Raw genomic sequence first — 23,467 nt, forward strand, 5'->3', positions numbered from 1 at the left:
GTGAGAGAGAGAGAGAGAGAGAGAGAGAGAGAGAGAGAGAGAGAGAGAGAGAGATTGCATATTGCGGGCAGCTGGGGCTGGTTACAAGCGCAGGTGTGTTGCCCCAGGCCTGTGGACCTTTACATCCTTGCAGAAGATGCCACATTCAAACGGGGCTCCTGTGTCGCTCCTGCCACACTCAGGGCCAGGGCAGGGGATGGCAGACTTTAAAGAACGCTTGGATAGACATCCAGACACGGGGCTTCATTTGGTACAGCTGGCATACCACGTGGCAAACGAAGGCACAGTGGAGCGGATGGCTGGGCCAACAGGGAGGACTAACTGCATACAGATAAAGCAAGCAGCTGGCGACTTTTCCTGTGCCTCCTTAGCCCAAACCTTGTGCCTGCGGGTACACACATAGGTGAAGCTTAAAAATGAGTTTTTAAAGTTATTTTAACAAACTGACTACTAATTTTTTTAAACAAAGTTATAGTAAATAGTCTTTTCTGTATCCAAATACTACTACACACATCAAAAATTCACCTTGAAAAGAAAGTTTGCATGCCAGGGGCTGGAGTCCCGGGTCACTGTCTAGAAGAACGCACCACCCATGCCAAGAACACTGCAGCAGAGCCCACCCTCACTCCACTCTTGCCAAGCAAATACACTGGACAGAATATTCCTCCGGTGCCAGCCTAGGAGGCTGAGAAGGTGGGCATCCATCCTGGCTGCCTCGTCCCCACACCAGGAGACTCTGTTTCCATCACCACCAAGCTGCCCCTCCCTGCTTCTCTACTCTCTTTTTTTTCCATAGCGCCTGTCAGCATTTCACGTATCATGCATTTGGGTCTGGTTATTCTCTTCCTGCACATGCGGGAATACAGGCTCATCGAGAGCAGGACTTGTCTCATTCAGTCCTGGCTCCCCAGGTCTGGGTCAGTACTTGCACATGGTCTGCTTCCGATACCAGTAAGTACATACTGCATGAGTGAATGGATGGCCATGTCTCTCTCCCTGTCTGCACTCCAGCTCTTTGAACTCAGGAACTACCTTCCTCACCACTCAATCTCCATGCCCAGCACCACACCCCCCAAAAAGCGAGGAAAAGGGAGAGCCCAACCTCTGTAAGAGTCACTCCCTGTCTGAAGGCAGTATGGAGAAGACCATGGCTTTTGGAGTCAAACACAAGTTGGAGTTCTGGTCCTGCCGCTTACTAGCTGTAAGTGAACCATGGACAAGTTACTTAAGATCTCGGAGCTTCCGTTTCTTCAGCTGGAAATGGATATGGTAATAATACCTGCCTTGTGTTGTCCTATGGAAATTAAATGCATTCGTGGAAGAAAAGGTATCTAACCCTGAGCCTGTACACAAAGCCCATCTCATAGTAGGTGCTCGATAAAAACCCATTCCCTTCCCCCTGATCTTCAGGTGTCCACCTGCATCCACTCCCTGGAGGAGATGCCACTACGGGAACTGGGGAGCCTGGAAGCATCTGGGACCCAGAGGAAAGCCCCCCACTTCCTGTGGCTCAGGCAGGGGGTGGGAGAGAAGAACGGACCCCTGGCTGGGGATTCAGAGACAGCCAAGAAGTTGGACAGGAAGTGAAAGGAGGCATGAGGCAAAGGGGAAACAGCAGCTTCACCCCTGGCCCCTTCTGGACGGTCCACACACTCCTACATCACAAAATGAGGAACCAGGAGAGCCAACAGGAAGGGACAAGGGGGGAGACTCACCAAGGAGGAGGAGAGTCAAAACGGCCCCATCTGGGCAGAGCCACACACACACACACACGCACACTCACTCACACACACACACACACACACACACTCACTCACTCACCCCAATCTTACAAGCCCCATTACCCTGCTCTCACTGGGCTAATCCCTGGCCACTGGCTATGCTGGCTGCAGGTCTGTGTCTGCTCCCACACTTACCTGCATCCACCCACCTGCGGCCCGTGACAGAGGCCTCATTCTCCCTGCCTGGCTTACCCGCTCCATGTCACCCAAGACTTTCTGTAGGGGGGACACACTATGTTGAGAGGACAAGCATGCACTTAAAGTTCAGAAGGGCACTGGGAAGCAGGAATGGTTCAAATTGGCAGCCATGGTGGGGGTACTGGAGACGTGAAATGCCAACGAGGATGTGAGAAAGGTGCTGATCGGGAACCTTCCTCAGATTCTCTAAGCCACGTTGCTTTCTGCCTCCTGGACATAACTAAAAGTTCTCTGAGGCCAAACACAAGCACGGGGTCCTGTGATGGACTCAGACGCCCACTGTGTGCTGCCCAGAGCTTGTGCCAGGGGGACAGAAATGAACAGGGACCGCTCCCTCAAGACCACAGATGAGAGGGAAACACGGGTTCATACACAACACAAGCTCAGGGTGAAGAGGGGTGTTTGGTTGGGGGGGGGGGGTACTTTCTGGAGAAGATGGTGGCTCAGCTGCCCTTGGAGGAGCCTCAGCCTGGAGCCTCACCCACACCCCCCCAAGGTCAGAGAAGAGTCAACTCTAAGAGATCCACTTGCCCCACCATAGAGCGTTTATTTTAATACACTTCTGTTTTTAATATAAAAAGAATTTTAAATTAAATATTACTGAGTTGTGCCCTCGCTGGTTTGGCTCAGTGGATATAGAGTGTCGGCCTGCAGACCAAAGGGTCCCCGGTTCGATTCCGGTCAAGTGCATGTACCTCAGCTGCAGGCTCCTCCCTGGCCTAGGCCCTGGTCAGGGCGGGTGCAGGAGGCAACAAATCGATGTGTTTCTCTCACATCGATGTTCCTCTCTGTCTTTCCCTCTCTCTTCCACTCTCCCTAAAAATCAATGCAAAAATATCCTTGGGTGAGGATTTAAAATATACACTGAGTGGCCAGATTATTATGATCTCTGAACGCATAATAATCTGACCACTCAGTGTGTATGTATATATATATTACAGGCCCGGTGCATGAATTCGTGCATGGGTGGGGTCCGGCCAGCCTGGCCAGCAGGAGGGGACATGGGCGGTTGACCGGCCTGCCTGCTGGTCGAGGGGACAATTTGCATATTAGCCTTTTCTTATATAGGATATACACTGAGTGGCCAGATTATTATGCATTCAGAGATCATAATAATCTGGCCAGTCAGTGTATATATATTACCGAGTTGAAATGGACTTTCCAGGGAAAAATGCACTGACACATGACCAAGCAATGACAAAATTACACTAGTTTAACGCATTGAAAGCTTATTGTGTGCCAGGCTTTGGACAACATGCTCTACCTCCACTACCTGAGTTGAGCTTAATAATAGCCTCTGGAGAAGGTACCGCTATTATCCCCACTTTACAGATGAGCAAACTAAGGCGTAGAGAAGTTAAATAACTTCTCTCAAGTCACTCACAAATCAGAGGCCGAGCCAAGATGCAGACCCAGGTCCGTCTGACGCCAGAGCCAATGACCTTGTTATTCTGCAGCCCTAGGGCACCCCTGGCCTCGCAGGCTTGTATCTGGTTGAGAAGCACAAGCTGAGAAAGGTGCAAACTCCTTGCCCCACCTCCAAGCTGCACACATGGTCCATCTCCCCCTCCCCATGTGCTGACCCCTCCTAAGCTGCAGGACACTCCTTGTAGCCACCAGACCACAAGCTGTTTGGCTTTCTTTGTTCCTTCGCACAAGCTTCTCGCTGTCCTGGAATCCCAGCCCATGCACCATCTCTCCCCTCCCCCAGGAGGCCTTCCTTGACTCCCCACGTGGACCTCACCATCCCCTCCTCAGCGCTCACCATCCTCTCCTCAGCGCCACTCTGTCATTGCTTCAGGGCGCTGTCTGTCTCCCCTACTGCACCCTGACACCCTCCTGGCAGGAACCGTGATTTCACCTCCGTGTCCCTCACACCCTGCACAGAGCCTGGAACACAGCTGCCTGGGTTCCCCTTTTGCTTTTAACGTCTAGATAGAAGACAGCTAGCATTTTGGTATAAACATTGGAATAGTCTGAGGAAACAATTTATCAAGAAGCATGCAACACTGGATTCTTCTATCAGCTTTATAGTCCTTTGCATCTTCTCACTCACTTGGCCCTGCTAGGACCAAGTTGAAGCTGCTGTGGAGAAGGGAGAGGCAGAATTTCAGCCATAGAGGTCTCTGGAGCTTCATCTCGCCTGCTCCCCCCTGGGCCCAGCACCTGCCAAGCATGCTTGGTTCATCGGTTGAGCCATAGTGTCCTCGAGGGCCCAGGCTGCAGGGGAAAAAGGATTATTCCCCGTCTTGCTCAGTGCTGTGTCCAATTAGAAGAGCTTAGGCACATAGTAGGCTCTCAAGAAATGCTAGTTGTCTCAACAACTTTTTTTTTTTAAGAAATAATGTTTAAAATTATTATGGTTAAAAAAAGGTTGAAGGATATGAAGCAACGGAAACTCTCCACTATGCTGGTGGGAGCACAAAGGATGCAGCCTTTGGAAAGCTGCTTGGCAGGGTCTATTAAAGCTGGCCATGTGACCCAGGAATCCCAGTCCTAGAGGTGCACCCGACAGAAACCATCCATGTGTTCACCAAAATACATGTACCGTGTTCTAGCAGCAGGGAAGCTACTCTGATGCCTCTCAGAAGTAGAGTGACTAAACGAACTGGGGTATAGTCCCATGACAGGACACTGTACAGCCATGAGGGTGAACCATCCACAACATGTGCAATGATTCGGATGAACTTCACAGTCGATCATGAGTGAAAGAACCACATGCATGGTTCCATTTACTTAAGTATGAAAACAAGCAAAACTAACCTATCCTGTTAGAAGTCAGAGAGAGAGAGAAATAGAGGGGGGGGGGGGAGAGAGAGAGAGAGAGAGAGAGAGAGCCATGACTAGAAGGGGGCACAGTACAGCCCTGGGTGCTGATAATGTTCTTTCTCGATCAAATTTCTGGTTACACGTGTGTGTTCAGTTTGTGAAATCTGGCCTGTGCAGACAATAGAAAACATGTATATGTATTGGTATCTGGCACAGAGCTCCTAAAATCCCTTGCATATTCCTACGTGGTAAGAGCACTAGGAGCATCTCTTGTTCTAATGAGGTGACTGTGGGCTCCTGGGTGACTGCTGGATGGGGGCTGATCACCAGAAAGACCAGGCCACGATTAGGGGCATTTTTAGCTCCCCCCCACCGCCCCATTCTCCAGAGAGGGAAGAAGGGCTGGAAATGGAGTTAATAATTGGTCATGCCTGAGCGATGAAGCCTCCATAAAATCCCAATAGTAAGCGGTTGGGAGAGCTTCCAGGTGGACGACACATGCACATACCAGAGGGTGACACACCTCCACTCCACAGGGGCAGAGGGCCCGCACTTGGGATACTTCCAGACTACCTCACCCTTTCTGTCTTCTCTTCTGGCTATTCATCTCTATCCTTTATCATATTCTTTAATAAACTGGTAAACATGTTTCTCGTAAATTCTGGGAGCAGCTCTATCAAATTAATTGAACCCAGAGAAGGGGTCATGGAAACCTTTGATCTACAGCTGGTCAGTCAGAAGCACAGGTGATACTGGGCTGTCAATTGGCAAGGGTGGGCAGTCTCGTGGGACTGAGCCCTTAACCTGTGGGCTCCAACACCATTGCTAGGTAGATAGTGTTATAAATGAGTTAAATTGCAGGATGCCCAGAGAATTGCTTGTTGCAGGGCAAAGGGGCGGGGGGCTGGGGAGAGACCTCCATACTTTTGGTGACCGGAAGTGTCAGAAGTGAAGTGTTTGGGGTAAAAGTAAAGGAGGAACACAATAGGGAAGACCTGGATTTTTCCCTGAGAGAACAGAGGCCTCTTTCTAGCCACCCAGGAAAGTTTCTGTAAAACTTCTTTAAGTTACTGTAATAGGCATCAAAAGTTACTTTGGCTTGAGGGGCGGGGTGGTGGGGGTGGAGGATATCTGTAAACGTGTCAACAATTAAAAGTTATACTTTTTCTTACGTTCCGAACATTCAGAGTGGCAGCACCACCTTGTGGTCACCCCTGTGTGACGCTCTAGTCCACGAGGAATGAGACTCTCCCCACCACCCCGGACTTCTTACTATCATGCTTCTCTCCAAATAGCTAAAGTGAAACATTAAATAGTAAAGACTTCATTCTTATCATTAAAAGTGTAGGCCTGCCCAGCCGGTGTGGCTCAGTGGTTGAATGTTGACCCATGAACTAGGAGGTCACAATTTGATCTTGGTCAAGGCATTTGCCCTGGTTGCGGGCTCGATCCCCAGTAGGGGGGTGTGCAGGAGGCAGCTGATCAATGATGTTCCTCTCATCCATGTTTCTCTCTCCCTCTCCCTTCCTCTCTCTCCTCTCTCTGAAATCAATAAAAACATTGTTTAAAGTGCTCTAACAGGATCCATGTACTGCAGGCTGTCTGGGCTCAAAGGGTGATTGGCTGTATTGGATGATGTGTTCATCTGTATTGAGTGATGACCAGTGACCACAAAGCAAAATTGGCTTTCAAGCTTGGTGTTACTAGTGGACAAAAAAGGAGCCATATACTAAACCTGACAAGCTCGGGGGAGGCCTGCATGGAAGGACTTATAAACTCAGAGACCTCAGGTAACCACATAGGATGGTCTGAAATTAAAACTTCTTAACTAAAGGTGGGTCATGACCGGTTGTCACATCCTAGGCTGGTATTGTTAATGGCAAAATGGCACCAGATGTTACCGGTGAAGTTAGACCTCAGTCCTTGAGTTTGGTTAAGAAAGAATTCAGAGCCAAGAACTCAAATACAAGCAAAAATTTTAGAAAATCACAGAGATAGAATGAGCCAGCTGAGCAGTGTGAACCCAGGAAACAAGTTACTGAGGCAAAAGAAGGGCCCTTGGAGCTCAGGAGAAAGCAAAGGTACATGCCTTAAGGGGAGAAAGGGGGAAGGAAAGGCAGGGACCTGCTCTAGAGAGATAGCACCCATGCACTGGGTTCTTTGTCTCAAGGGTTTTTATCTCGTTTCCAATGGCAGGGATTATAGGGGAGGATTTCAATAGAATATGCATCAGCTTTCCAGGTGTGTCCTTTCATGGTTGTGGTCTCTACCAATTGGTCAGCACTAGAGGGTCAGGGGTCATTAGTCATTGCACCTGGTCCTGATGTCAGCCATGGCATCACTTCATCTGGATTTGCTGCTTTTCTAAGCCTGGCGCTGAAACACAACTGAGGCCTAGATGTGATCTCTAGTTTGACAAAAACTCTGTCTCTGTGGTCAATAGATGCGAGGCTTTGTATTCAAGATTATTTGGTGCATGTCAGGACCTCACTGTCCTGAGGGCTTGCTGCTTAAGGGAGTGGACGTGCAAGGGCTTTTATGGGAGTTATATGAGGCTATTCTCTGGCCCCCTTGTTCCTCCTCTAAAGGGTCGCCATGTGACTAGCAACACGCCAGAGGAGACAAGGTCAGAGGAGGGTCCAAACTGTATGACCAGCAATATGAAAGGTCAGGGGGTCTAAACTGTATGATCAGCAATATGCTAGGAGAGGAAAGGTCATGCTGGAGGCGAGGTCCCACTCTACAATACTTGTTTTTCCCAGTTTTGTCCATTGCCATGCACCTGGGCTTTCTACCCTGGTGACCTTCAATACCTGGCCTATCGCTCCTACTCCACTCATGTCTAACTACCTACTGAATCAGTATCTTCCTTGACAGGAGTCAATCTTTACCTTAACTAAGCCAGTCTACTGTGACTTTTTTTTTTTTGCATCTACAATAACATACCTTTGGACTATCAGAGTAATCCCCTTTATTCCCAACCCACAGGACACAATCTCCCACCAGAGCAGAGACCATGGAACCCATCATTGTTATCTTGTTGCCCAAATACCATCTCTATGTGCTGTAAATGTTCATTGTTAACTAGCCTATACCCTTTACCAGCCAATGTAAAAAAGAGAATTTGTCTCTTCACTTTACTCTTTATCCAATCTCAGAGATTTCCCTAATATACCACCAATGCATTTCATGTAACCCTCCTTGGATTTTACTGTATAAAATAAACTGCAAAACTGCCATTCTCTGGAGCATTCCCCAATCCATTGAAATTTTGCTTCCTGGCAATTGTCATCAGTTTGGCTCAAATAAACTCATAAAAATTCTTTACAGATTTGGTCATTTCTTACATAGACATATTTTATTAAGTTGTTTACAGTTAAGCAATTTTGAAAATGCTCCCAAAAATATAAATGGACTTTATGTCACATCACTTAAGAATATATAAAACCCCTTCCTGCCCCCCTGCCCCCCAGCCCCTGGTGTGGTTCAGTGGTAGAGCACAGGCCCATGGACCAAAGGGTCGCAGGTTCAACTCCTGATCAAGGGCATGCACCTTGATTGCAGGTTCAATCCCTGGCACCTTGGTTGCAGGTTCAATCCCTGGCCCTGGTCAGGACACATGCGGGAGGCAACCAATTAATGTGTCTCTCTCACATTGATGTTTCTATCCCTCTCTCCCTCACCCTTCCTCTCTGAAATCAATCTAGATAATGAAGAGGTAATATGCAAATGGTCATCACGCCGTGATGCGTAACAACCGAACAGGAGGGCGTGACAGTGAGCTACGGGCGGCAGAGAGCTACGAGCAGCGGTGGGCTGGGCAGCCAGCTGAGGCAAGCGGCAGCGAGTTACTCGTGTGCAGATTCGTGCACAGGGCCACCAGTAAAAATATATTTTAAAAAATAACTATTCTTAACTGCTACTCTAAAACCCCACTATTTCAGGTGAATAGCTAGGTCCTTACTAGTCATCTGATGTGTTATGGAATCTTAGCATTAGCATTTTTGTGTACAACTTATCTATCTTGGATGTTAGGCCCTCTCCTCGTCTACCCTGGGAGCAGTGGCACCATTCTCTAAATGAGCAAAGCAGGAGGTCATTGTCTCAGCCAAAGTCACATGGTCAAGACAAGATTCAGACTAGGCGCCCCAGGTCTTCCTGCCTGGGCGCTTTCATGGCATGTCCTAAACTGACTGAGTCCAGGTCCCGTGTCTGGGGAGCGGTCCTCACCTCCCTCGACTTCTGCTCTTTCTAGCCACCCTGGGCTTCTGTCCTTTCATTGATGTAGCTCTCATTTTTCCATTGGTCCGTATACCACTCTGCCTTGGAAACCTTTACTTCTTGCTGCTCACTGAAGCTTCATTAGGAGGCCTGTTCTGCAGATGAGCTCGCCATAGGTCAGTTGCACACTGACCCCAGAGCAGTCCATTTTCAAAGAAGGGATAACATGAGAAATGAGCCTTCCCAGGCCATTGTTTGGGAAGAGGGCCTGTAGCTGCTGGTTTAGCTGAGTTTCAAGTCCATCACCCGGGAATGAGAACAATGGGAAACTGAAGCCTGCAGATCTGGAGGGAAAGGCAGTGGTATTCCTGATGCCTTTCACTGGTTTAACTGTTGGCATAAAGTTGTCTGTAGTAACAGCAGAATCTGCAGAGAACAGAGGCCTCTGTGCAAGCATCACTCTTGTTCATGGCTGAGCTAGAAAACTAGTTTGAGAATCTCTGATTCGATACGTAAAAAACAGGGACTCAGCCCAGCCGGCGTGGCTCAGTGGTTGAGTGTGGACCTATGAACCATGAGATCACAGTTCAATTCACCAGTCAGGGCACTTGACCCAGTTACAGGCTTGCTCTACAGTGGGGGGTGTGAAGGAGGTGGCCAATCAATGATTCGCATCATTGATGTTTCTATCTCTCTCTCCCTCTCCCTTCCTCTCTGAAATCAGTAAGAAAACAAACTGTTCCCAATCATTTACATTTTGATGAAAAGCTCATCCTCATCAGCATCCTGCGGCTTTGCTCCATTTCTTGCCTATGATGAACTGAGAGGTCCAAACACAGTCCTCAGCCAAAGAGGCCGCCTTCTCCAGAAACGTCCTCCTCAAAAACCAACAGGAAGGGATTAAAAATGGCGGCAGAGTAAGTGGATGCTGCACAGACATGCTCCCAGGAACAAAATGGAATTACAACTAAAACACAGAAAAACTTCCTGAATAATCAACAGGAGAGAACCCTGATACCTTAGGACCAAAGTGGAGACTGCATAGAGACTGCAGGCAACAAGTAACTTCTGACTATAAAGAAGAAAGGAGACCCCAACATCTGAAAGTAGCACTCCTCATCTACGGAAAGCTCGAAAACAAGCACAGACCAAAACAAAATCAAGGACAGTGGTTGATATCTCTGAAGAAGACTCTTTAAGCAGACTTTGCAGCAAACCTGGCATTGATGATTCAAGGCCTACAGCACACAATGAAGACTTGAAGGTTGAAGAAGAAAAAAAGAAGCAGAAAAGCAGTAAAAGGGAAGTGTCAGGAAACATGCATAATGCTGCCACTGATGACAGTGATTTATTCAGCAAAGGTGAACAAACCAATAATCAGTAGCTTTCTATTATAGAGAATGACAATTCTGATAGACTTACCTTAAAAGAAGAAAAAGAGAAGAGACCAAAAGCTCACCTGTTTGTGAAAAAAAAAAAAAAAGGTGCATTTAAGAAAGAAAGCACTCCATTAAAGAAGTTGGAATGAACCCAAAACTTGGAACAACCAGTAGAACACAAGACATCGTACTGGAGATTGTAAGAGAGAATGAGGTTGTAGGAGAGCGAAATTACACTCAGGGGCAATCTTCTCGAGAACAGAACGCTAGAATATTACAAGATGGAATTGTGGCCAAACACTTTTGCAAAACAAAGGCGATAGAAATAGCTCCCAAGAAAATGAATTCTGAGGTCTCTAATAGTTCTGAAAAACGAAAAAAAGTCTGTTGCATGAAAATCGCATGTTGCGGGATGAAATTGCCAGGCTAAGACTGGACTTACTATAGACACAGTAAAAAATCAGAACCAGCTCTAACCGATTTGGCTCAGTGGGTAGAGCGTCGGCCTGTGGACTGAAAGGTCCTGGGTTAGATTCCGGTCAAGGGCATGTGCCTTGGTTGTGGGCACATCCCCAGTAGGAGGTGTGCAGGAGGCAGCTGATTGTTGTTTCTCTCTCATCGATGTTTTTAACTCTCTCCCTCTCCCTCCCTTTCTGTAAAATATCAATAAAATATAGATTTTTTTTAAATCAGAACCAGGAAATAGGGAAAAAATATTTTGAGGACATTGCAGTTGTCAAAGAAAAGAATGACCATCTTCAAAAGACAATAAAACTTAATGAGGAAACATTAACAAAAACAGTATTTCAATATAATGGACAGTTTGAAGTTCTGACGGCTAAGATAACAATGCTAAACCGTAAACCGGAGAATGAACCACAAAACAGAGGAAGACTGGAAGCAGAAGTTGAATCATACCGGTCTAGACTGGCTACTGCTGTACAGGATCATGAGCATTGTCAGACATCAAAAAGAGATCTAAAACTTGCTTTCCTGGAATGAGGTGGCCGAGTGGTGGCAATGGACTGCTAAAACTTGCTTTCCAGAGAGCAAGATATGGTTTTGTTTACGGGACAAAATGAATTTTGATATGTCTAACCTAAAATATAACAATGATATTCTTTCTCAACAACTTTCTAAAGTGGAAAGTAAATACAATAGCTTAGAAATTGAGCTTTATCACACAAGAGATGCTCTCAAAGGAAGTACATTGGTTTTAGAAGGTGTAAAAAGGGACCTCAACCAAAAACAGTGTCAAAAGAAGGAAACTGAACACCTGTATCAAAAGGAACAAGGAAAGTGAATAAAGACATTGGAAAACAGGAATCATCACAGAAGAGTTTATCTCACCTACAGAGTGAAAATATGTTGCTTAGACAGCAACTGGATCATGCTCAAAACAAAGCTAACAGGGAAGAAAAGACAATAAAATTAATACCCACCATCAGTTTCAGGATATGATAAAAATACTGAATGCTGAAAGTGAAAAGCATGTTCTTATGTTGAAATTATTAATCAACAAATGGCATCATTTTAAAGAAAGAATTTATCAGTATGAAATGTTATACATCTGGATGAAGAAAAACACCTCACCAGGAGTTAGTAGTGGAAGCACTCACTTCTAAGGAAATATAAAAAACTAAAGGATAAAAAAGAGAAGTGGAAACAAAAAGCAATAAACCTTGGAACACATGGAAATGCATATGACAGAAGACTGTGAAGTAGAACATTATAAACTGAAGATTGAAGAAAGCGCATTCCATAGTGTAATGGTTGGCACTCTGGACTCTGAAGAAAGCGCAAAGGATGTAGGAGACAAACTGACACAAGTCAACTCATTTTTACAGGGCTCAGAAGCAGCTAGCAGAGGTCAGCACCGAAGTTCTGCTTCTTATAGAAAGAACTAAACAGATGACTGAGCACTGCTAAAATGAGACCAGTCCTGGAGACACCTTGTGTTGGAAATCCTAATCACAGTTGTGTATGCAATAGAAAACTTGGTGATTCCTACTTTGAGAATCTTTTCTTATGAATTAAATAAACTTGTAATACTAAGATGATAAATTTCTGTTTTTAAGTGAAATTTTTTGTCATCTTCTTACGTGAGAGAACATTCTTAATTGCTACTTTACTTACAGCATTTTTAAGTTTTTATAAAATGTCTTGCTGAGCAGTTGTACATTTTTTAAACAGCTAAATGAAAGAAATATTGGAATTTGAATTTAAAAATAAAAAACAAAACAGGGAGATGTGAGCTCCATGTGTCCCCTGCTTTGTCCCATCTTTATCCTCCTCAAATTTACCTCCATCTTGCATTTGGGTGAGCATCTCTTATGCCAGAAATACAGAAAAGAGCCCTTTGGAAGTAAATGCATACCGACAATTAGCGATTCATGCCATTTCCATGTCTCTCACATGTACAGCTCTGGTCTTATTAGGGCTAAATGAGTACATGGGTCCATACTCATGAGCAAAATCACCACAGACCTGGGACCTTGAAAACGAGCCCTTGCATGCTGGGCTTTTAGACATTCTCTGTGTCTGTTTAAAAAGCCCCACAATGTGTCTGGGGAGACCTGTGCATGTGGCTTGGCATGGAGTACAGGCAGGACTTTCAGCCCCACTCACTATCTTGGCCCTTGGCCGAGTGCCCTCATGCAGTGAAAAAAATGCACAACCACGCTAGGCAGAAGCAGTTTCTCTTGACAGAAGCACTTCATCTCGGTCCCCTTTAGACTTAGTCTCACAGGCACCCTTGGAGGTTTCTTTGATCCTAGAGTTAAATCACACCTAGAAGCAGCTTTTTGGCTCCTTCTCGAATCTCTGTCTGGTTCAGAGGAGATCCAGACCTCCTCACCTCCACTCCAGCCTCCACAATGTCCACAAGGGTGACCAGAAGACCTCCACGGCCCCCGGGGCCTTCATCAGCCGCTCATACCCAAGTGGGCCCAGCACCAACAGCGGCTTTTCCCGGGTGGGCAGCGGCTACCAGGCTGGCCTGGATGCCAACGTGAGTCTGGCCGGGGGTTACAGCGGGGCTGGGAATGTGGGGAACATCACAGCTTTCCAAGTGAACCTGCTGAGGCCCCTGAAGCTGGAGGTGGACCCCAACATTCAGGCGGTGTACCACCAGGACAAGGAGCAGATCAAGACCCTCAACGACAAGTCTGCTTCCTTCATGGGTAAGGTGCGGAGCCTGGAGCAGCAGACTAAGGTTCTGGAGACCCAGTGGAGCCTCCTGCAGCAGCAGACGACTCACAGTACAATGGACAACATGTCTGAGAGCTACATCAACAAATTCCAGCGGCAACTGGACACGCTGGCCTAGGACAGACTGAGGCTGGAGGCAGAGTTTGGCAACATGCAGGGGCTGGTGGGGGACTTGAAGAATAAGTCCAAGGATGAGATCAGCAAGCGCACAGAGATGGAGAATGAATTTGTCCTCATCAAGAAGGATGTGGTTGGCCCTGGCCAGTATGCTCAGTGGTTAGAGTGTCCGCCTATGGACCAAAGGGTCTTGGGTTCGATTCCCAGTCAAGGGCGTGTACCTCGGTTACAGGTTCCCCAGTCCCTGTGGGAGCATGCACAGGAGGTGAGCAATCGATGTGTCTCTCTCACGTCAATGTTTCTCTCTCTCTCTCCCTTCCACTCTCTCTGGAAATCAATGGAAAGAATATCTTCAGGTGAGGATTTTAAAAAAAAAGAAGAACAAAGATGTGGATGAAGCTTACATGAGCAAAGCAGAGCTGGAGGCCCTCCTGGAATGGCCGGCCGATCAGATCAACTTCTACAGGCAGCTGTATGAAGAGATGCGTGAACTGCAGTCCAGACCTCCCACACATCCATGGTGCTGTCCATGGACAACAACTGCTCCCTGGAGCTGGAGCATCATCGCCAAGGTCAAGGCCCAGTACATGGAGATCCCCAACTGCAGCCGGGCTGAGGCTGAGACCATGTACCAGATCAAGTATGAGGAGCTGCAAACGTTGGCCGGGAAGCATGGGATGACCTGCATCGCACGAATACTGATATTTCTGAGAAGAACCAGAACATCAGCCAACTCCAGGATGAGATCGAGAGCCTCAAAGGCCAGAGGGCTTCCCTGGAGGCCCTGTCACTGTTGGCGAGCAGTATGGGGAGCTGGCCATCAAGGATGCTTGGATCCCACCTCCAAGGAGGGTGGGCGCTAAGGGGTGGACTAGGCCTCAAATGGCAGGACACATGCTGGCTGGCTCCTTGTGCTTCTCAGGGCCGCACTGGCACCTTCAGAGCTCTATTGATTTTTTCTGAGAAAAAGAAAAAGAGAGCGAGAGAGAGAGAGAGAGAAACATCAATTTGTTGTTCCACTTATTTATGCATTCATTGATTGATTCTTGTATGTACCCTGTGCCCTGACCGAAGATTAAACCTACAACCTTGGCATATAGGGGTGACATTCTGACCTACTGAACTCCCCGGCCAAAGCCTATAATTCCTCACCTATCAATAAAAAAGAGACCATTTTTGATAATGAAAAACTCATGGAACAGCTTTTTGTCAGTCCATACATCCCAGCCAAATAAATTGAGGAATCAGCAAGCATTTGACTGCCATTTAGGGAGAAGAAAAATAAGCCCCAACTTAAACCTATGACTGGCAACTCAACAAAAGGAGAAAAGGCTTCTTTGGAAAAAGTGGGTATTTACTCAGAACATTCCATAGCGTCAACTATAGTAACCATAGTGAGGATTAATCCCTTGGTCCCCAAGGGCCAAATGCCCGGTACTGAAGAAAAGCCAAGGCTAGCTAAAAATAATAATAAAAATAAAATAAAAAGCCAAGGCTAGAACACTCCACTCACTGAGACCCTCTGCAGATCTACTGTGACTCCTCACATTCACATACCCCTTCCTGTCCTACCTCAGATGCAGAGGGAGCCTGAGGCTTCCTCTCTCCATCTCCTCAGGGTGCCCATGTTCTTGCTGCCATCACAGATGACCATGATTAACACCCACTGCTAACAGGTCCTCATCTGGACACGCCCTTCTCCATTTACCCACTGATTCTTTAGCTTGGTCCCTGCTCCCACATATCCCAGCCCACATAACAGAAGGCTGCATACAGAAAAAACCACCGTGTCCACCCTTGCTCTTTGCTTATATTTAGGCAGGCATCTGGGATGTAGACTGAGACTTGCCGGGTTGTGTGCCAATGTGGAATGTTCAATAAATCTATGGAATAACACTTGGGGCCCTAAAATACAGAAGAGAAAAAGCAACTGTTGTCAGATGCCTACTTGGCTTTCATTTCATGTCATTTCTTTTCTTTTCAGCTTTATTTGGGGAACCATACAAAGCTCCTGACTGCGTGCAGGTCAAGTGTACCATTGCGCAGCTGGGTGGTGAGGGTCAGAGGATAGGTAAGGGCTCTGAGAAAGGAGGAACATGGGCTTGCCAAGCACCTAAAACTGGGAGCCAGAGACCTGGGCAATAGAGGATAGCACTTAGTACTTCCTGGTCGTGTTTTTCTCACCTGTGAGAGGAGATTAAAATGCATGTCCTACCCACCCTTGAGGTGGAAGGGAGTAATATAATTGGTCAAAACATTGTTTTGAAAAATAAGCAGCACTGTCTTTATATAAGTAGCACAGCATTATTATTTATGATGTGCCCAGATCACTGACAGAGACGGTATTCAAGCTGTGTAGGCATGAAAGCACATTTTGCAAGTTATCAAGTAGGTGCCAATAACCTAATATGTAGAAAAATACCCACCGAGAGTCTGGTGGGTAGAAAGCCTGGAGCTTCAAAGCAAGTTTGGAGTTAGACAGTCTAAGTACACAAGAGCACTCCCATCCCTGAGAAGGGCTGGGCAGCAGCCTCTGGTGATGGAACTAGAAACTCTCAGGTTCCAAATAAAACTTTCATAAAACAGTATCATTTGTGCTCTTTTTATAAAACTGCAAAAACAAACAAAATAAACATGTATCTTCCTAGCCAGTTTGCTCAGTGGTTAGAGTGTCAGCCCGCAGACTGAAGGGTCCTGGGTTCAATTCCAGTTAAGGGTACGTACCTCAATTGCAGGCTCAATCCCTGGCCCCAGCCAGGGCGCATGTGGGAGGCAACCGATCGATGTGTCTCTCTCACATAGATGTTTCTCTCTTTTCCTCTCTCTCCCCCTCTCTCCATTCTACTCTCTCTAAAAGTCAATGGAAAAAATATCCTCGTGTGAGGATTAACAAAAACAATAATGATAATAATAATAATGCAGTTACATTATTTGTTTACAATTTTACCATTGATTAAAAATAAAAAATTAAAACTAATTAAATAAAAATTTTAAATTTTATTATCAGGCAATTCCGACTCACCACAATCTGTATTTGGCAGACATTCAGTGTCAAATGCAGTTTGACTGTCTTGCCCACAGTCTCAATATTATTTTTAAATTGGCAGAGGTAGCAGGTCAAACAGCTAGGTATAAATGGAAACACAGAGAATTCAATTAGTGGTAAAGGAGTTACTAGAGTAGGTAGAAGAGGTAGGCCACTTGCTACTCTTGAACATTGTAAATAAATAGAGAGGAGGACAGACGTGCCCAACAGAAGGGTAAGTATGGCAGGAGTTATGGGATGCCTAGAATAAAGGTGATAAGGATTAGGAATGGGTGACACTAATGCATAGTTTAATTGTATCTCCCTCTCCCAACCCAAAGTCTCACTTTGGGGTGAGAGTCCACAGGAAGAGGAAGACTTCTCAGAAGACTACGAATAAGTCGACAACTTATGGAGTCCCTTTCTCAATTCCTAATTGTGAGCGGTAAATATATAAGAAATTACTCTGGGCATAAAAACATTGTGTGGCAGGAGAGATCAACCAAAGGACTTGTATGCATGCATATAAGCTTAACCCTGTGGTCGGCAAACGGCAGCTCGCGAGCCACATGCGGCTCTTTGGCCCCTTGAGTGTGGCTCTTCCACAAAATACCACAGCCTGGGAGAGTCTATTTTGAAGAAGTGGCATTAGAAGAAGTTTAAGTTTAAAAAATTTGGCTCTCAAAAGAAATTTCAATCATTGTACTGTTGATATTTGGCTCTGTTGACTAATGAGTTTGCCGACCACTGGCCTAACCAATGGACACAGACACCCGGGGAGTGAGAGCATGAGTGGGAGGGGCGGGAATGGGGGGAGCAATGTGGGGATAAGGACACATATGTAATACCTTAATCAATAAAGGAAAAAAAAAGAAAAAGAAACACTGTGTGGCTAAATAACAGATTGCATTGGTCAAATCTGGGCAATTTAAACATTCAAAAGAAAAATGATAAGGTACAACATAATTAAAGAAGAGCATAATGATACTCAAAAAGAAAAGAGGGGAAGCTATTATTTATGGAATAACGTTGCCAGCTAATAAATGTAGAAGGAATAATAGAATTAGAAAAAAAGTGTTATTTTGTAACCACCAATAATCAATTCAGACACAGATTATCATTGATGCACAGTTGGTAAAAAGTTGAGAGTAGAATCTTCCCTGATCCCAAAGTATCATCCCACAGATTATTTATTAGTTACCAAGGGGAAAAATAACTCTACAATGGAGAGATCTGCACCAAGTGATCCAGTGTAGCCCATTATGGGCCACCTGAAGTGAGGAGGTAGGAAGAATACATCACCTATATAGTAAACCCTCAATTTTTTGGACCTCGATTTAATGGACTTCAAATTTAACTGACAAAATTTCTGATCCGTCTGTCATTTGTGAAAATTAACACCTTGGTTAATGCTTTTTTTTTTTTTTTAATATATTTTATTGATTTTTTTACAGAGAGGAAGGGAGAGGAATAGAGAGTTAGAAACATCGATGAGAGAGAAACATTGATGAGCCGCCTCCTGCACACCCCTCACTGGGGATGTGCCCGCAACCAAGGTACATGCCCCTGACCGGAATCGAACCTGGGACCCTTCAGTCCGCAGGCCGACGCTCTATCCACTGAGCCAAACCCGTCAGGGCTTGGTTAATGCTTTTAACCAAGATTTGCTTATTATTAAATTAAAAGGTTATGTTTTGTTATTATTTCACTGTTATTCTCTTTTTTTTATATATATTTTATTGATTTTTTACAGAGATGAAGGGAGAGAGAGAGAGAGTTAGAAACATTGATGAGAGAGAAACATCAATCAGCTGCCTCCTGCACACCCCCCACCGGGGATGTGCCTGCAACCAAGGTACATGCCCTTGACCGGAATCGAACCTTGGACCATTGAGTCCGCAGGCTGACGCTCTATCCAGTGAGCCAAACCGGTTAGGGCTCACTGTTATTCTTAACAAATTTTAGCAAATAGGCCATATTTTGGAAAAATTAATGTAGTAATTTCACCAACATAAATAAATATCACATATCTACAACTATAGTCTACATATTTAAATGCAAGAATCACTGCTTGTAAACATTGGTCAGTGAATGATTAGCACATGATCACACCAAATCATGTGTGGTAATTGGTTCTGTCTCGTGACAACTTTCTGCACCAGTGTTTGTTTGTTTGTTTTAATCCTCACCCAAGGATATTTTTCCATTGATTTTTAGAGAGAGTGCAAGAGAGAGGGAAAGACAGAGAGAAACATCCATGTGAGAGAAACACATCTATTGGTTGCCTCCTGCACGAACCCCGAGCAGGTCCTGGGCAGGGGAGGAGCCTGCAACCGAGGTACATGCCCTTGACCGGAATCAAACCCAGGGTCCTTAGGTCCAAAGGCCAATGCTCTATCCACTGAGCCAAACTGGCTAGGGCTCAGCAGCAATTTTATCCCATGGCAGCCAATGTTCCCACCTGGCCCCAGCCGTGTGCATCTGTTTACTCGCAGTGACTGGTGAATGCAGAATACCTATTCAGTATAAATTTAAAATTATAATAATATAGAAAACTTTTCTGTGAAATTAAACTTTTCATACATACTTAATTTTAATTACACAAACATGTCTACAGAAGTAAAAACAGGTTAACTAATTTGTCAATTTTTTAACATACGCATTCAGAAAACCTACTTTATTATGTAACGGATTTTTTTGCTTTAATGGGCACCCCTCACCCCAATTAGTCTGTTATAGTGAGGTTTTACCGTATTCTTCCCAAAACAGTTTACCTTGAATCTAGCAAACAAATCTAGACTGAGGGACAACATGCAAGACAGCTATCTTAAACACATCAAAAATGCCGGGGTCAGAAAAGACTAAAAAAAAAAAGTGTAGGAAAATGTTTTGGACTATAGGAAACAAAGACACGACATGTGATGCCTGATCTTTGATTGGACCCTGGATCAAGATTTAAATACTGTTATAGGGGAAGGGGAATACTACTGGCTTTTGGCCAAGATGGAGTAACTAGGACCAATTTAACCTCCTTCCCTCCCTTCCACACTCTCTCTCTGAAAAACAATGGGGGAGGGAATAATCTAATAAAATAAAATAATAAAGCTGTTAAATTCCTGAGGTTGTTTCAACCACTAACTCAGTGGATGACTGAATCTTTGCCTTTAGATTTGTCCTCTTCCCTCAGCAACAACTTACCTATTCAACACACACTAGAGGCCCAGTGCATGAAAATTCATGCACTGGAGTGGGGGGTCCCTCAGCCCAGCCTGGCCCCTCTCACAGTCCGGGAGCCCTCAGGAGCGGAAGGCAACCTGGCAATCAGGGGAAGGCAATGTCCCCATCATATTTCTGCTGCTGCCACTGCCAGCAGCGTCAACCTCAGCCGGCCCTGGTTACCTGAGCCTCGGGCAGCCCTGGGCAGCTGGGCAACTGCTATCCGAGGCTTGCCTGCTCCTCGGGCCAGCCTTGGGCAGCTGAGCAGCCGACATCTGAGGCTTGCCTGTGCCTCGGGCCGGCCCTGGGCAGCTGGGCAGCTGCTATCCAAGGCTTGCCTGCACGGCTGGGCAGCCACCATCCAAGGCTTGCCTGCATCTCGGGCCGGCCCTGGGCAGCTGGGGGGCTGAGGGGACTGGGCACTGCCATCTTGTGGCTGTGGGCGCCACCATCTTTGAGGCATGGCAGTCAATTAGCATATTCCCTCCTTATTGGCTGTGGGTGCCACCATCTTTGTGAGGGTGTGAGGGTCAATTAGCATATTCCCTCTTTATTAGATAGGATTTTTCAGGAAGGTCAGAAAAAGTCAGATAGCTGTCTACCCCATTTCCACTCAACCAGAAGCCTTCCTTCCCAACTGCTGTACATCCACCTGTTATACCGTCATCATTCTCATCATCCAGGACAGAAATTTCCCAGGGTCTTATTTTTCTCTTTCCTCTACATCCCACCCCTCACCTCCCGTCAGTTACTAAATCTTGTCAGTTCTGCCTTTTTAGTGTCCCCAGGATTTTCTTCCTACTCCTGTCACAACCACTGTGGTCCAGCGCCTTCTCACTTTACTCCTAGATTTTGCTAGAGCACTCTATTTGGTCTCCCTGAATCAAGATTTCCACTCTAGATTGCTCTGCATATGGAATCTAAAATAATCATATTTTAATCATCTCTCTCATTTGAAAACTTTCAGTGGCTCTCCCTATTTCAGTGTAACTTTCACACCCTTAACAGGTTTTCATAATCATACTAGAGGCCTGGTGCACGGATTCATGCACCGGTGGGGTCCCTCGGCCTGGCCTGCAGGATCAGGCCAAAACTGGCTCTCGGACATCCCCCAAGGGGTCCTGGATTGCGAGAGGGCACAGGCCAGGCAGAGGGACCACACCGGTGCACCATTGGGGCCACAGAGGGGCCACAGAGGGACCACGGGAGGGCGCCGGGATGAGTCCAGCCTGTCTCACCCAGTCCTAATAGGCCGGACCCCAGCAGCAAGCTAACCTACCGGTCGGAGTGTCTGCCCCCTGGTGGTGAGTGCATGTCATAGTGACTGGTCAAATGGTGGACTGGTCCGACACTTAGCATTATTAGGCTTTTATACATATAGAATTTTTCACTGTTTCCTAAACCAATTCTTTACAGCCAGACTGGTCTATTAAATCCTGATCATTCCTGAAGCCATGCTTTTGCCTACACTGCACTCTCTGGCTTTTCTCTATTTAACAAATCATAGACTCCCTTTAAGTACCAGCTAAAGTTCTAGCTTATTCATGCAGCTTTCCCTGACTCCCACACCCCGGTGACTACAGGTTCTGGTGAATTATAATATCTCTTTTAGTACTTAATTATATATCACCTCCTCTTTTATGCATATTCCCTTTCTTCCCACCTATCATTGTTACATTCTTTGGACAATGTCATATTTCTGTAGCTTCCACAGCACTTAGCCCTGGATTGGGCCCAAAATGGGTGATATATATAGAAAGCCAGGGGGCAAAGATGAGTTCTGGACATAACTGAGGGATCCAATAATAATAATAGCTGACACATATATATGTTAGGCAATGATATAAGTGCTTTACATATATTAACTCGTCTAAATCTCACAACAATCCTATGTGGTGGTAACTATATAACCTTCATTTTACAGATGAGGAAATTGAATCCCAACGCTAATAAAAGACATACTTAAGTGCAAACCCAGTCACTCTGGCTCTAGACTCTCTACTCTTACCCACTTTGTTGTATCATCGACAATAAGGTGAGGAGAGGGCCGTGTTGCTTTAAAGAGGATGGAGCAAAAGGGGAAGAAGAGTAGAAGTTAAGGGATGAAATGATAGGGCTAAAAATATGGATAAGGAAAAATAATACGGGTAAATACAACTGCGTCAGATGACTCTGGTTGCTGAGTTATGGTAACTTCCAGGTGGGTGCTAACTCGCTACCTGCTCTCAAGGTGGAAGTGTGAGTCACTTCAGGGTGCGTAGGAGAAAGAATTGTAGTCAGAAGCCTCCCCAACTAGGCAGCTCCGCTCCGTGATGATCCTCTCCTATCTGCCCCGCTCCGCGCCGTTCTGCCCGCTTCCCTCCGGGGAGACCTCGCCAGTGTCTCGGATCCAACCGCTCCCGCCAAGGAAACGAACTCTGCAGTTTTCCGTTGAAAATGCGTTCTCGGAGCCAGAGCGGGACTGGCTCCGCTAAAAGTCCCCGCCCCTAGTCCCTGATTGGTATGTTCTTGATTCTGTGCGTTTGATTAGTCCAGAGGCACTATTCTGATTGGTCAGAACTGCACAGCTGATTGGATGAGGAAAGCTTCAGTCCTATTAGTTGGAATGGGACACAGGAAACCTTTATAAGGGTTAGCTCAACCGGCAGAAGCACAATGCAGACAGGTAGTTCACCTTTGCTGGTAGGCAGATTAGTGCAAAGGCAGGCAGTCCAGCCTGCAGATTCTCAGCAAAAAGTTTGCGTGAGAGCCCCCTGTGCGGAGATGGCTGCTAGGCTCTGCTTTTTTTTTTTTTTTTTAATGATTTTATTGATCCTTAGAAAGAAAGGACAGGGATAGAGAGAAACATCATCCATCGGCTGCCTCCTGCACGCCCCCTACTGGGCATCTAGCCTGCAACCAGAGCATGTGCCTTGACCGGAATTGAACCAGTGACTCTGGGTTCATGGGTCACACTCAACTACTAAACCAAACCGCCTGGGGTAGGCTCTGCTTCTTTTATTTGACTCCAGACACCAGGAGCACTTCTTAGAAGGCGTCCATTTTATTTTTCCTTCATCTTCGCAGGGTTCACAGCACTTATGGATAGCAGCTCTCCAGGTACCCACGGCAGCCCCCTTACTGCAGACTCCTTCCCCACCTCTATCCGCCCCCCATGCTCACTTCTGCTCTGGTCTCCTCCACCCCTACCTCCCCTCAACAAAGGAGAAATGCGCCTACACATCAAGTTACAAAAAAAAAGATTTACCAGCAGAAAAAGGTGCATTGTTCAAGTGGAGATTGCATTGCTGCAGTTTGCAGGCCCCACACTCTCTTTCCTCTTCAAAATTCGTGCCAGTGCAGTGCCTCCGTAGGACAAAATGGACACTTTGGCACACGGATCCATTGCATTCATTATGTTGGTTTGGTTTTTTGGAATGAAAGGAGCCTCTTGTTTTGCAGACCTCTCTGCATTTCTACTGTGGCTTCTTTTAGATTTTTATTATATATCTGTTCCTTTAAAAGGGAATTGAGGGTCCTAAATGGTTTGGCTCAATGGATAGAGCATCAGC

General features: G+C 46.0%; 1 pseudogene across 1 annotated transcript; it reads left to right on the forward strand.

Moving 5' to 3' along the window:
* Positions 1 to 1,135: 1,135 nt before the first annotated feature.
* On the forward strand, positions 1,136 to 15,335 carry LOC308252594 (keratin, type II cytoskeletal 8-like; annotated as a pseudogene). The gene is made up of 5 exons: positions 1,136 to 1,201; positions 1,411 to 1,521; positions 13,185 to 13,805; positions 14,065 to 14,527; positions 15,294 to 15,335. The product of its transcript is annotated as a keratin, type II cytoskeletal 8-like (transcript).
* Positions 15,336 to 23,467: the final 8,132 nt, after the last annotated feature.

The sequence above is a fragment of the Plecotus auritus genome (genome assembly GCF_963455305.1).
Source record: "Plecotus auritus genome assembly, chromosome: 7".
NCBI classification, from domain to species: domain Eukaryota; kingdom Metazoa; phylum Chordata; class Mammalia; order Chiroptera; family Vespertilionidae; genus Plecotus; species Plecotus auritus.